At 33.7% G+C, this 12,359-nt stretch overlaps 1 protein-coding gene across 2 annotated transcripts in view; it reads left to right on the top strand.

The window, feature by feature from the left end:
• The window catches only part of ATL1 (atlastin GTPase 1), a 76,102-nt gene that overhangs the window by 17,801 nt on the left and 45,942 nt on the right, over positions 1-12,359 (top strand). The window lies entirely within an intron of this gene.

The raw sequence follows: 12,359 nt of genomic DNA, 5'->3' as shown, positions 1-12,359 counted from the left end.
TAGGTATTTTTCTATAACATGCTTTCAGATGGATCCATATTCTTCAGAGTATAGCTGTGACATAATTTATTTACAGTACCCTAGAGTTAGAGATTTAGATTGTTTCCAATTTTTTGTTGAATAAATAATGCTGTAATGAACCTTTATGTAGATAAATACATATGCACAATCCTGACATTAATTTCCTTAGGATAAATTCCTAGAAATTGAATTGTTTCATTAAAGGGTATGTATAGTTTTTAGTGTTTTTTTAATGTTTTCAATTCTGAGTGTATATATTTTTTAACCATTGCAAGGTATAAAGGCAAAATGTTTATCTCTTTTTATTTCTTAGATTCTCCTTTTAATTAGCATTTCTTCAGTTACTGAGAAGACTGAACTTTTCCCCCCATGTCTATTAACCATTCATTTTTCTTCTTTTTTGTTGGCGTTCAGTCGCTCAGTTGTGTCCAACTCTGCAACCCCATGAACTGCAGCATGCCAGCCTTCCCTGTCCTTCCCCATCTCCTGCAGTTTGCTCAAACTCATGTCCACTGAGTCCATGAGGCCATCCAACTATGTCATCCTCTGTCGCCCCCTTCTCCTTTTGCCTTCAATCTTTCCCATCATCAGGGTCTTTTCCAGTGAGTTGGTTCTTCACATCAGGTGGCCAAATTATTGAAGCTTCAGCTTCAGCACCAGTCCTTCCAATAAATATTCAGGGTTGATTTCCTTTAGGATTGAAGTCTTTTCATGTACATACATGAATGTATGAAATATATGTGTATATGTACTTTATATGTGTATATACATAAAGTGCCCTAATCACGAATGCTTTTGGATTATTATTATAGATCATTATTTTGTATTATTATTATTATTATGGAATTATTTGGATTATTATTATTATTATGGAATTATATATGGAATTATTATGGATTATTATTTTGGATTATTATTATGGAATGCTTTTGGATTCAGTAAAAATAAACAGCCTGCTAAATAATTTGTTTCATCGAAGCTCTGAAGTTGCAGGAGCTGCATTATTCCTTGTAACCCTCATCCTTAAAGGTGTTGTTAATAGCAGAACAATTTGAGAATCTGCATAGTAGTGTTTTTTGGTCTGTTATGTGTAATCATCTCATTGTAACTTAAATCTCTACTCTTGCTGAAACAATCTTAAAATTCATTTTATGAGTTAATAATTTTGTTTTTGTTTCTTCAACTCCATTTGTCCCTTTCTGAATAAATATCCTTTGGCTATGTTTTTGGAAGTCAGTCTCAGGTGCTCTTTCAAATGTTTTCTCTGTCATTCTTCAACTTCTACTGTTAGAAAAGATTTAATAGTTTAAGAAGAAGTAATATTTCCTTTTAATTTCAGTTGGCAAGAGACAGTTTCCTAGGTGCTATGTCTTTTCTCTATAAAGGCTTCAATATACTCAGAGTTAGTCATCTTTTGGGGTTTGATTTTTGCTGGAGAGATGAAGTATAGAGTTTACAATTAAAATTAGAAATACACACCCACAGCATTTTCAGTATATTGAAATGATTATTCTCTATAAGTTTTTGAAATTACTTTTCAATGTATCTTAATTCAGTAGCTGAGTGGCCAGCTTCCATTGATTTAAAACATCACATAAACAGAAAAGTCCCTAAAACCCCTTTACTGAGTATAAGATTCAATATGTATGTAAAAATGTGAAATGATATATATATTTTTAGTTCTCTCCTTGTAAGCTGTACATTTGTATTCATAGTAAATGCTGATTCCCATCTGATTTGCTTCTGACCTGTTTCCTGCCTTTTAAAGATATACATAGTGCTCTGAATTGAAACTAAACTTAGTTTAGCAAAACATATTTAAGAAGGTAGAAATCTGGTGCTAAAGAAACTTGGCATATATTCCAGAGGACTTTTGAATTCTTTCAGAACAAGGATAATATTTATTGCTTAGATAAAATATAGTTGTGAATAATAAATAAGTGTAAAACTGTTGTTCTTGCTTATACTATATATTCTAATATCTTTTGGTTATTTTCTATCAAATTCATAAAAATATTTATTGAGTACCTACTGTGTAAGCTTCTGTTACAAGTTTTTACGAAACGTAAGACAATCTCTGCTCTCCAGATATTTTCAATTTGTTTTCAATTTGACCTCTTTTTTTCTTTCACAGAAACTTAAGTTTTTCTAAACAGTTTTTAAAATATTTTGAGACATAATTCATATGCCATACATCACCTATTTAAAGATGTGTAATTCAGTGGTTTTTTAGTGTATTCAGAGCTGTGCCTTCATTACCACAACTTTAGAACATTTCATTAGCCCCCAAAAGAAAATTTGTACCTCTTAGACATCACCCCCAATCCCCTTCCACTCCCTAGGCAACCACTAAACCACTTTCTGCCTCTGTAGATTTGCCTCTTCTGGACATTTCATATAAATGGAATCATAGAATATGTGGTCCTTTGTGACTGGCTTCCTTCATTTAACATTGTGTTTTCAAGGTTCATCCATGTTTTAGCCCTTTTTATTGCTGAATAATATTTCATTGTATGGGTATCCACACTTTTTCGATCCATTTATCAGTTGGTAGACATCTGGGTTGTAGCTTATCTAAATAGTTTTATATGTAAATGTTGATTACCATTTATATATATATATATATATATAGATTCTACAGTAGGTTTCAGCTAGGAAGTCTTTCTTAACTTTAGATGAGATACAAACTAATGATTATATATTTATGACTACACAGATTCATTTCTATTAATAACAAAATATTCCTGTATTTTTAAAAGTTTCCTAACCAAAAAAGAATATTTAATATGGCAGTTGGCTTACATTGTAATGAGACATTTTCCCATAAACTGCCTCATTATTTTAAAGTTACAACTCAGATATTTATTTTATTTTGCAGCTTGCTGACGTCATACTTATTATATAATCTCCTTCCTCTTCAGTAAGCCTACTGGTAGCTCTTCAAAGACCTTGGACATCTAAACTACAAGTTCAAAGTTATATTTCACATCCACACCTACAAGTTGGAGAGGATAATCACATACAAACATCCACTGATGCCTTTTCTCTTTCTCTCACCCCCAATATCCAAGATCTGTCCAAGATCCTTTCAGATCTTATTTTGCATAATCCGGCCCCTCATACTCTTCCCAAGCTGCTGCTGATACCTGCACACCCTTTGCTGTTCCTCAAACATGCCAAACATACTCTCCTGCACACTTTTTTCCCCAAATGATACCATACTATACAATACACACTGTTTTATACCTTGAATTTTTTTTTCATAATATACATTGACAATTGTTTCAAATGAGTTTCTTTATTCTTTATAACTACCTTATACTTCATAGACGAATGAATTATAGTTTATTAATTAGTCCCATGTTGATGGGGATTAGGATTGCTTCTAGTATTTTGAATATGTTCGAGTCTGTCTGAAGGATGAACTCTTTGAAATGGCATTGCTGGGTCAAGGAGAATGTATATTTGTATTTTTGATAATTATGTGCTAAATTGCTGCCTGAAGATACTATGTCCATTTAAATTCCCACCTGCAGGATCTGAGAATACAGATTCACATCCCAGCTAATGAAAGGAATTATCTCTGAACTTTATAAATCTATTATATAAAAATGTATCAATATATTTTTCATTTGCATGAGAATTAATCTCTTGATGAAAGTGAAAGAGGAGAGTGAAAAGGTTGGCTTAAAGCTCAACATTCAGAAAACTAAGATCATGGCATCTGGTCCCATCACTTCATGGCAAATAGATGGGGAAACAGTGGACACAGTGTCAGACTTTATTTTGGGGGCTCCAAAATCACTGCAGATGGTGATTGCAGCCATGAAATTAAAAGACACTTACTCCTTGGAAGGAAAGTTATGACCAACCTAGACAACATAATAAAAAGCAGAGATATTACTTTGCCAACAAAGGTCCGTCTAGTAAAGGCTATGGTTTTTCCAGTGATCATGTATGGATGTGAGAGTTGGACTATAAAGAAGGCTGATCGCCGAAGAATTGATGCTTTTGAACTGTGGTGTTGGAGAAGACTCTTGAGAGTCCCTTGGACTGCAAGGAGATTCAACCAGTCCATCCTAAAGGAGATCAGTCCTGGTTGTTCATTGGAGGGACTGATGTTGAAGCTGAAACTCCAATGCTTTGGCCACCTGTTGGAAAGAACTGACTCATTGGAAAAGACCCTGATGCTGGGAAAGATTGAGGGCAGGAGGAGAAGGGGACCACAGAGGATGAGATGGTTGGATGGCTTCACCAACTCAATGGACATGTGTTTGGGTGGACTCCAGGAGTTGGTGATGGACAGGGAGGCCTGGCCTGCTCCGGTTCATGGGGTCGCAAAGAGTCGGACCTGACTGAGAGACTGAACTGAATATCTTTTCATGTGTGTGGAATCATTTGATATTGTGGGTTTTGTTATTTGCTTGTTTGTATCCTTTGTCTGCTTTTCCAGTTTCACATTTAGATCTAAGATTTATTTGGAATTGATTTTTATTTATGGTGAGAGCTAGAGTTAAAGGTTCATTTTTCCCCCCTTATATGAATATCCAGTTGAATTAGCATCATTTATTGAAGATCATACTTTCTTCATTTATTGCAGTTGCACATTGTTTTAAGTCAGCATGTTTGCGTATTTGTGGATCTGTTTCTGAAATCTCTGGTCTTCTCTATTTGTTTACTTGTTTATCCTTGTGACAGTATCACTCTGCCTTGATTATTGTAAGTTTTAAGTATCTGTTGGTGTCTGTTAGGGTAAATCCCCCAACTTTGTCTTTAAGGTTGTCTTTGTGTTTTTGGCTCTTAGCCTTTCCATATGAGCTAGTTAATCTTCATATAAAGGATTTGTACAAGAAAGAAATAAGCTTGTTAATCAGCTAGAAAGATTGCTGAGAATTTGGTCTGTATTATAACCAATCAAAGAATCCATGGGAACATTGACACATTTATTACAGAGACCCTTCTAATCTGAGAACACATATATACATCTTTCCGTAATGTTTTGTATTTTTCTGTACAAGTCTTAATTATCTTTCATTAGATTTCAGTGGTACGTTAGAGTCAGCTCATACTAGAGTTTAAGAGCTGACCAGGTGCATCTTTTCCCAGCTCCACGCTCAGTGAGCTCTGGTAGATTGAATTGGGTCATAGTGGTAGTATTTATAGCACAGAAATTGGCAAATGCTACAAATCAGGACTTTTCCACACCCACCTACCTCTAAGAGCTGATTGTTAAAATTTACCAGCACATATATTACTAGATGTATCAGGTTTAATAATGATATGTAAATGGTGTTTGAATGTTTAAAAAATTATACAGTAAAATTCAAGGTATGATGTATAGTAAAATTTATTCATATATTTTCCTTAGTTAAGTGTTAGTTCAAGTCTTTTTCCTATTTTTAGTTGGGTTATTTCTTCATTATCATTGAGTTTTGAAAGTCCTTTATGAATCCTATAAGTTTTTTTATAGGTATATGATATGCAGATATTTTCTCCAAGTCCATGGCTTGTCTTTTCATTTTCTAAATAATATATTTTGAAAAGCAGACATTCTTAATTAATGAAGTCTAGTTTATAATTTTTTCTTTTATGGATGCTACAGTCTGGATATTTGTATCTCCCCAAAATTCATATGTTGAAAACCTAAAGCCCAGTGAAATGGTATTAGAAAGTAGGGCCTTTGAGAGGTGATGAGGAAATGAGGGTGGAGCCTTATGAATGGGTTTAATGCTCTTAGAAAAGAGATCCCACAGAACTCTGAAGTCTTTCCCACCATGTAAGGATACAGTGAGAAATATGTAACTTGGTAAAAGGTCCTTATCTGACCACACTGGCACCCTAATCTCGGACTTCCAGCCTCCAAAACTATGAAAAAAAATTTTGTTATATATAAGCTAACCAGTCTGTGGTAGTTTGTTACAGCAGCCTAAAGAGACTGAAACTATGGGTCATGCTTTGGGACTCATATCTAAGAAATCATTGCCAAATACCAGGTCATAAATCTTTTCTTTTACATTTTCTTCCAAAAATTTAATAGTTTTGGGTTTACCTTAAGGTTAGTCATCATTTTGAGGTAATATTTTGTGTAGAGTGTAATATATCTAGGTTTACTTTTTGCATTTAGATATCCTGTTTCAGTACCATTTGTTGTGAAGACTGTTCTTTCTCCATTGAATTACCTTAGCATCTTTGTCACAAATCAGTTGAACATCTTAGAGAAATTGAAAGATATTACACAAACCAACTTGTACATAAAGTTTATAACAGCGTTATTCATTATAGCCAAAAGTGGAAACAACTTAAATGACTATCAACTAATGAATGGATAAACAAAGTATAGTATATTTACACAATGGAATATTATTTGACCATAAAAAATGAAGTACTGACATGTACTGGATAAACCTTGAAAACATTATGCTAAATCAAGAAAAGTCACCAAAAAATCACATCACCTACTGTATGATTCCATTTATATGAAATGTCCAAAATAGGCAAATCTTTGATATACTAATGGTTGCCTAGGGCTTGAGGTAGGTAAGGAAGAATGGAGATGACTGCTAAAGGATGTGGGTATTTGGGGAGGTGACCACAATGTTATAAAACTAATCATGGTGATAGTTTGCACAACTATTAAAAACCATCAAATCGATTATTTCCTTTAAATGGATAAATTATATGATATGCAAATTATATTCCAGTTAAACTATTACAAAAAGTTAATTGACCGAGAACAAGTCAACTGACTATATATTTGTGACTGCTTTTCTAAATTTCATTTTGTAACTTTTTGCTGCAAGTATATAACATATAAGAAATTAACTTCATATCCAGAAACTTTGCTAAATTTATTAATTATCTGTATATTCTTTTGGATTCTTTGCATACATAATCATGTCATCTGTAGATAATTATTTTTTTTTCTCCTGCCCTTTTATCTTTGGTGAATTACCTTACCTATTGCACTGGCTGATACTTTCAGTGTAATATAATTAGAAGTAATCATCCATGTCAGATCCCTAATTTCAGAGAAATCTTTCATTATTTCAAAACTAAGTATAATATTAGCTATACCTGTAGATACCATTGATCAGATTAGAGAATTTTCCTTCTATTCCTAAATTGTTGAGAGTTTCTTTTCAATCAGAAATGTGTTACTTGTTTTATTTGTTACTTGTGTTACTTTTATACTTGTTTTTATGAATCTGTTGAAATTACTTTCCCTTTTACTTAATATAGCCAATTGCTTGCCTTTGAATGTTAAGCTAACCTTGAATTTCTTTAATAAATAAATACCAAGTAGTTGTGATATATTAGATTTTTTTTATTGTCTCTGGAGTTGAATTGCTGTGTATTTTTAGAACTTTTTGAGTTTAATCTTTAAGAGACACTGGCTTATAATTTTCCTTTTTAAAATATTCTTGACACTTTTTGGTATGATAGTTTTGCTGAAAACACAAAACAAGTTGAGAATGGTGCCTTATTTTTTGTTCTCTGGAAGAGTTTGTGTAAAATACCTATTATTTTTTTCTCTAAATATTTGGAAAAATTTACCATGGAAGCTCACCAACTGAGCCTAGAGTTTTATTTTGTTTCATTTTTGCATGAAGATTTTAAAATATGAATTTAGCAAATTTTCCAGATATAAGATTATTTATATTTTATATTTATTCTTGTGTAGTTTTTAAAATAAATGTTATTTCTTATTTATCTGTTTCATTAAAATTATCAAATTTATTAACAAAAATTATTCATAATATTCTCATATTATTTTTAAATGTAGGATCTGTGTGATATCTTTTTTAAATATCTGATAGTGATAATCTGTGGGATTTTTTCTTTTTTATTTGACTGGTCTTAGATAATTGAGTTAATCTTGATCTTCTAGTTTATTGATTTCTGATACTATCTTTATTATTTCTTACCTTTTCTTTGCATTTAGTTTGCCATTCTTGTTCATCTTGAGATGGATATTAGATTATGATTTTTCAAATATTTTTCTACTAAATGCATTCCAGGTATAAATTTCCTCTAAGCAAGATTCTAACATGTCATATTTTCTCTGCTGCTACTGCTGCTAAGTCACTTCAGTTGTGTCCGACTCTGTGTGACCCCATGGATGGAAGCCCACCAGGCTCCCCCATCCCTGGGATTCTCCAGGCAAGAACGCTGGAGTGGGTTGCCATTTCCTTCTCCAATGTGTGAAAGTGAAGTCACTCAGTCGTGTCCGACCCTTAGCGACCCCACGGACTGCAGACTACCAGGCTGCTCCATCCATGGGATTTTCTAAGCAAGAGTACTGGAGTGGCTTGCCATTGCCTTCTCCGCATATTTTCTCTACTTCTATATAAATAAGATACTACACACTAACATATTGATTCTAATATTCATATGGAAAGGATCAAAATAGCCACAACCAATAATAATTAGAAACTAGGAGGGGTTTGCCCACTATTTATAGTGACTTTTCATAAAGCTGTTTTGATTAAGATAATGTAGGATTGCTGCATCAGTTTGTAGATAGACGAATTGATAAATGGATTAGAACATTCATTAGATCATTTAGTGTACAAAATTTTCTAGTTTATTATGATTTCTTCTTTTATTCATAGGTTATTTAGAAATTTATTGCTTATTTCCAGACATTTAGGAATCTTCTAAATATAATCTTCTAATAATCCTCTAAATATCACTGATTTCTATTTTAATTTCTCTATTGTCAGAAAACATATTATTTTTATACTTTGAAGCTTGCTGAGATCTGATTTATGAACTGGTACATGGTCTATTTGGTAGATGCCCCATATGAACTTTAAAAAATGCATGATTCTGCAGTTATTAGATGTCAAATTGGTCAGGTTGGCTAATGATACAGTTCACATCTTTGTCTTTTTTGATATATTGTCTGAACTTTTAGACAATGGAGAAAAATTCCTAGAAGTATATAATGTACCAAAAGTTTCTCAAGAAGAAATGAAAAGCTTTATTGCTACTAATACAGCATCATAAGTGTTAATGAAATTGAGATAGCAGTTACAAATTATCTCACAAAGAAAATGCTAGACCGAGATAGTTTTATAGGCAGATAGTTTTATAGTTTTATATCAAAATGTCATGAAACTATTTAATACTTTACTACTCTTCCTGAAGATAGAAAGGGAAGAATTTGCTAATTCATTTTGTAAAGCCAATGTAACTTTGTTAATAAACCAGTCAAAGACGAAATGAGAAAGGAAAGTCATAGACTCAACTCATTTATGAATCAGTTCAGTTCAGTCGTGTCTGACTCTTCGCGACCCCATGGACTACAGCACGCCAGGCTTCCCTGTCCATCACTAACTCCTGGAATTTGCTCAAATTCATTTATAAATATAAATGTATAAATCCTAAACAAATTTAGCAAACTGTATCTAATAGTGTGCAATTAATATTCTGCACCCTGAAAATATTAGATTTATACAAAAGTGAAAAGTTACATTACTCACCACATGGCAACCCGCTCCGGTATTCTTGCCTGGAGAATTCCATGGACGAAGGAGCCTGGTGGGCCACAGTCCATGGGATCGCAAAGAGTCAGACATGACTAAATGACTTAGGTAGGTAAAATAGATTAAAGAGGAAAAACCATATGGTCATCTCAATAGCTGTAGAGAAGACACTTGATAAAATTCATTTTTCCATTTATGATTTTTAAAAATCAATAGTAAACTAGAAGAGAACTTTTTTAACCTGATAGCATAAAATGTATCTGTCAAACCACATCAATTAGAACAAATGTGACCTCAGATATTGGAGACACTTGCATTAAAATCAGAAGTTGTGCCCACTAAAATCAATCTGGGATCTAATCCCAAATTAACAATTACTGTGTGAACGCTAGTATGGATGATCTTGAAAAAGTTGTTTAAGCCAATTCCTAATTTCCTCATATATCAAAAATACAGATTATAATAAATAACTTGCTGGAGTATTGAAATAAATAACATAAGAAAGCATATGTGGTAGATTGCCTAATACAGGAATTTTTACCTATTTTTCTTGGGCAAGGCCAGTTACATATTTGGCTCTAGTTTCCTAAGTCTGTAATAATACTTACAGCATATACTAATACATATACCAGCCAGGGTTCTAAGTGTATTACATGTGTATATTAATTCACAATAACTTTATGAGATAGACACAAAGAGTTTAAACAACTTGCCTAAGGTTACTTAGCTAAGAAATAGGGAAGTCTTGATTGGAATCTCAGCCATCTGGTTCCAGAGCCTGTGTTTTTAACCACTATCCTATACTGCCTTTCTAAAGAAAGGGGTTGTAGGTTGTATCAGTTATTTATTGCCTGTTATGTTGCATAATAAATGGTCATAAAACCTCAGGGGCATAGAAGAATGGCATTTATTGATCACATGTTGAAATTGTTGTTAGGCAAATCTGTTCATCTTGACTGGGCTTCCTCACATGGCTGGGGGTTGGCTTGCTGGAGGCCCTGGCTGGAACTGGGCGGTATGCCTCTGCTTCAGGTGTCTCTCATCCTGCAGCAGACTAGTCTAGGGATATTCTCATGATGAACAGCAGAGGTGAAAAAGCAAAATGGAAACACACAAGTGTTCTTTGAAGCCTCTGCTGCATCATGGCTCACATCCTCTGCTGTGTCATAAAACAAATCACTTAGCTAACCCCAGAGTCAAAGTGGGAGGACATTATGAAGGTACATTAAAAAGGCTGTGGATCTAAGAATATATCACTTGACACATTGAAGTTGTTTTATTTATACTACAAATGCCAAAGTCTAGATTTCTAAAATAGGATCTTTGTCAGCAGTAGCATTTTTGACAATTAAATACAAAACTTTGAAAACACACATGCATGCACACACATACACAAACACACATAAATTTATAGAAAATAGGAAGAAACTTATTCCAGGAATATTTAGTTCAATTTATAATCCCAAGGTAGTGGTAGTGATGATGATCACGGCTGACCTTATGAGCTTGCTGTGTGCCCAGCCTTATTCTCAACACTTTGCATGTAGTAATTCCCTTCATCTTTCCAACAGCTCTATTAAATAGATACTATTAATAGTATCTGTTCTGTTTTACAGATGAAGAAACTAAGAGATTTAGTCATTTCCCAAAGTCACCCACCTTTTTTATAAGATCTCCACACAAAGTTAACTTTCAAAAGCTTTTTATTTTTTGATTGAATTATATCCAGACCGCTTTGCCATGGATTTAAAGGGCTTCTATAATCTGGCCCTACCCAGTTTAATTATCTGTAACTTCCATTGCTACAAAGTATAATTTTAGAATATGTGATTCTGAGTCCCTCTGTGTATTTCTACCTACACATGTTCAGCTTTAAAAAGTGTTACAAGAATCCTTAATGTGAATAATTAAACTTATTTCTAAGGGATGAAGTATAAACTAAAGCTGTATTACTCTTTTGCTCCAAAAGTAGAGGCCTTTGCTTTGATTTTTTTCTCACTCAATAAACAGAGATCTCGGCACTGATTTAGAGCTTTCTTAAAAATAAAATTCTGTTTAATTTGGTCACTTGATGAGAAAGATGAGCTGTAAGTCTTTCTTAGAGGTAATGTAAATGACAACATATATGTCAATAAAAGGAGCATTTCTAATTCCACTGTAGAAAGCGAAGAGGAACTGAAGAGCCTCTTGATGAGGGTGAAAGAGAAAACTGAAAAAGCTGGCTTGAAATTCAGCCTTTAAAAACTGAGATCATGGCATCCAGTCTCATCGCTTCATGGCAGATAGAAGGGTGAAAAATGGAAGCAGTGACAGATTTTATTTTCTTGGTCTCCAAAATCACTGTGAACAGTGACTGCAGTCATGAAATTAAAAGACATGCCTTGGAAGGAAAGCTATGACAAACCTCAACAGCATATTAAAAAGCAGAGACATCACTTTGCCAACAACGGTCCATATAGTAAAAACTATGGTGTTCACGGTAGTCATGTATGGATGTGAGGCTAAGCACCACAGTTTGATACTTTCAAACTGTGCTGGAGAAGACTCTTGAGAGTCCTTTGGACAGCAGGGAGATCAAACCAGTCTATCCTAAAGAAAATCAATGTTAAATATTCATTGGAAGGACTAATGTTGAAGCTGGAGCTCCAATACTTTGGCCACGTGATGCAAAGAACTGACCCACTGGAAAAGACCCTGATGCTGGGAAAGATTGAAGGCCAAAGGAGAGGAAAGCAGTAGAGGATGAGATGGTTAGATAGCATCACTGACTCAGTGGACATAAATTTGAGCAAACTCTGGGAGATAGTGGAGGACAGAGGAGCCTTGCATGCTATAGTCCATGAGGTCTCA

The sequence above is a fragment of the Moschus berezovskii genome, chromosome 9, assembly GCF_049115385.1.
Source record: "Moschus berezovskii isolate FMDL1 chromosome 9, NW_MosBer_1.0, whole genome shotgun sequence".
Classification (NCBI taxonomy): domain Eukaryota; kingdom Metazoa; phylum Chordata; class Mammalia; order Artiodactyla; family Moschidae; genus Moschus; species Moschus berezovskii.
Note: the sequence above shows the minus strand (reverse complement) of the source record. Positions and strands in the feature narration are given on the sequence as shown.